Genomic DNA, 3,410 nt, shown 5'->3' on the forward strand with positions numbered 1-3,410 from the left:
GAGACCTTCTCCTCCTCCCACTGGTTCTTTCTTGAATCTCTTCCCTTTCTCTGCCTCCGTGGCACCGCACTGACTGGGTTTTCCTTCTTCCTCACTGACCGGCTCTTCCCTGTAAGTTTTGGACTTTTTGCCCCACCCCCATCCCCATGTCCTAGATGGTGGTGATGGGTGTACAACACTGTGAGTGTTCTACCTGAACATATGTCACTAGACTTATTTCCTCTGTGAGCTGACCCACTCCTTCCATTGCGGCTCCACACAGGTGAGCCCACCCCTGCTCTCCCACCTGTGTTTCAGGCTCTGCCTTCCCGCTGCCTCCAGGAACTTCCACGTGGGTGTCCTGCCCTCACATCAACGGGACCAAAATAACATTTACTTAGCACTCTCTCCCTCACAAACTGGATCCCCCTCCCTCCAGCCTATGCCTGTCAGCATTACACCCTTATTCCTACTTACTTATTGGCAAGAAGCCCGGCTTTCACTGTCTAGCACCAGGACTGCCACCCAGCCGGCTCCTTTATTCTCCATTTCCTAATCCAGGGGTTCTCAAACTTTAGAGAACACCACAATCACCTAGAGGGCTTGTTAAAAACTGATTGCTGGGGCCCACCCCCAGAGACTGTAATTCAGTGTCTAGGGTGGGACCCCCAAATTTGCATTTCTAACGAGTTCCCAGGAGAGGGGGTGCCGCTTTGAGAACCATGCTCTAACCATCCCAAGTAGGAATTCCAGACTCATTTTGCACTTCCGGGACTGCAGGGAACCAGCGGCGGCGCGCACTATTCCACCTGACCTGCCCAGCCGGGAGCAGCTCGCCCTAAGCCACTGTTTTCCCGACATGGAAGGCCTAATCCATCCCCTTGCCTTGCAAGGACTCAAATCTCCCTCATTCTGAGGGGATTCGCTCCAGACCAGCAGCCCCAAGATTGTTTTTCTTCTCCAGCCTTCGTGGAGTTGTTTCTCTTAGGACTCGGTGGCAAGGAAAGTGGCGATTACAATCGCAAGGTTAGTCCTGCCTCTCCAACTAGGTCCCAGGCTCATAGTAAGTCGTTCTTTCTCTGTGCTCACTGCAGTTTGTTTGCTTCTCTCACTGTGATTTCTAGTACATCCCGTTTTCACCTTGCACACCCTCTCATACACGCGCAGGCACACGCACGCACACACACACACAGGTACAGGCACTGGGTTAGGGCTCTGCCTGAAGCAGAGCGTGGGCAACTGCTTGCCCGAGAGCCATCTGGCTAGCCTCCGTGAACTTGAAAGAAACCGAATGAGGCCTTGCCCTGCCTTTCAAGGACCCGCTGATTGCGGACGGCGGCTCTCGGGTTCTCTCCGCCCGGGAGCTCTGGGAACAGTCGGTGCGAGGGGCCTGGATGGCGGGAGACGTCGAGAGGAACCGAGGCAGGGGGACATTTGGGCTGCCCTACACGGGAACAGATGTCTTTTAAAATCTTTCGGAGGGCGTCCAAAGAAGAGATCACGTTGAGCCCTTGGAGGTGGAATCAAGACCTGGCTCGCAAAGGACACGAACGCCCCGCGCCGCGCGGCCCCTCCCCGGCTCGCCGGCTCGCTGCTCCCGGGGCGCAGCCTGCGCGGCGGAGGGCGGGAGCCGCAGTGCCGCGTCCCGCCGGCAGGGGTCTCCGTCCTGGCTCCGGAGCCTGTTAGGAGCTCACCAAATGGAGGCGTGGGGGCGGGAGCGCGGCGGGGCGGGGAGCCGCGCCTCGCGCTGCTGCCGCCGCCGCCGCCGCCGCCGCAGTTCTTCGGTCCTCACCTTTGAGACACTTGGTGGCCGCGCGGCTCCGGCAGCGGTCGGAGGAGTGACCTTGTCACGTGGGGGAGGAAATGCCTTCCTCGCCTCCCGACCTGCCGGCTCTGGTTCTGGGGCTTTTCTGGCGTAATGAGCGAGGCCGGGGACGCCCGCTCACCTCGGCAGCCCAAGGGCGGCGGTCCGCGCAGGACCGTGACCCTGGCAAGCTTGGTCCCAGGTTTCTCCTCACCTTCCCAGAGAGCGGTAGGAAAAGGGCCGCTACCCCAACATGTTTGCCCTTCAGGGCGGTTCCGTTTCCTAACGTGCCTCTTTGGAAAGGGGTCCATTTAGTCGGTAATAACAGCAGCCGAGTAGGCACAGGTCGGGCCAGTAGCGATCACTTTATTGTTTTAACAACTGTTCGTGGGTCATCTCCGGGTGCCAGGCACTGTACCCCGAGAGTCAGTGGTGAGCAAGGACTCAGACCCTGTCCTCACTACCCGGACCGCCAAAGAACTGAGTTTTCAGGTGACCAGATGGGCTTCTGGTGCCCATTGCTTGAACATCCAAGACCACGTGGAGGAAGAAAACCCTCCCTCAAACCCGGGCGCGCAGTCTGTGCCACCGTTCGAAGCGGGTTAGTGCAGGCTTGCGTTAACTTTTTGGACCTTTTCACTTCATTTAACAGTAACGTGCAAAAAACCTTCGCTGACGGCTGCCTTCGGGGCTGGGCCGTGCTAGGTGCTGGGGATGCGATGATGAACAAGACGCGCGTCCCTGTCCTGGGGAGCGCGCAGCCCAGTGCAGGCAGTAGGCGGGTAAAGCATAAACAAGAAATCGCAGTGTGGCTGGGACCCTGGTCCGCTAGTTGTGTGGATTCCACTGGTTTATTCTATAGGGCACAAGAGGAACCAGGAGAGGTCCTGCCCCCACTGCTGGGTCAGACCCAAAGCCCAGCCCCAATGATGTAGAGTCCCTTAGGAAAGCCACCATCTGGTGCAGATGCCCAGGGAGACATCAGTTGTCCTGTATCCCAGGACCAAGTAACAGGAGCATCCTAATTTCTGACCCTGGGGTTGCTCTGGCTCCACTGATCTCATTTCCCTTCAAATTCATTTCCTGGGAAGCTCCTCAGGAACTAGTAATCAACAGCCACATACTCCGCTTCCCGTCTCATGAAACCGTGCTCTAGAATCTGGCTGATGCTGGGAGAGAAAGAAGGTTCACTATTTATTTATATTTTTGAATTTGTTTGTTTGTTTTTTGGCTGCACCCCGCGGCTTGTTGGATCCTAGTTCCCAGACCAGGGACTGAACCCGGGCCCTCTGCACTGAGAGCACACAGAGCCCTAACCACTGGGCTGCCAAGGAATTCCCAAGGTTCACTCTTTATATAGCTTTCGTATAGATCAGTTTCTGCTGCTGTTGTTTTAATGTGCTGAAATTATGTCCGGGCTTTCTTGTTCGCTTTTTTTTTTTTTTTTTTTTTGCGGTACGCGGGCCTCTCACTGTCGTGGCCTCTCCCGCTGCGGAGCACAGGCTCCGGACGCGCAGGCCCAGCGGCCACGGCTCACGGGCCCAGCCGCTCCGCGGCACGCAGGATCCTCCCGGACCGGGGCACGAACCCGCGCCCCCTGCATCGGCAGGCGGACTCCCAACCACTG

Source organism: Physeter macrocephalus, chromosome 13 (assembly GCF_002837175.3).
Source record: "Physeter macrocephalus isolate SW-GA chromosome 13, ASM283717v5, whole genome shotgun sequence".
In the NCBI taxonomy this organism is placed as follows: Eukaryota; Metazoa; Chordata; class Mammalia; order Artiodactyla; family Physeteridae; genus Physeter; species Physeter macrocephalus.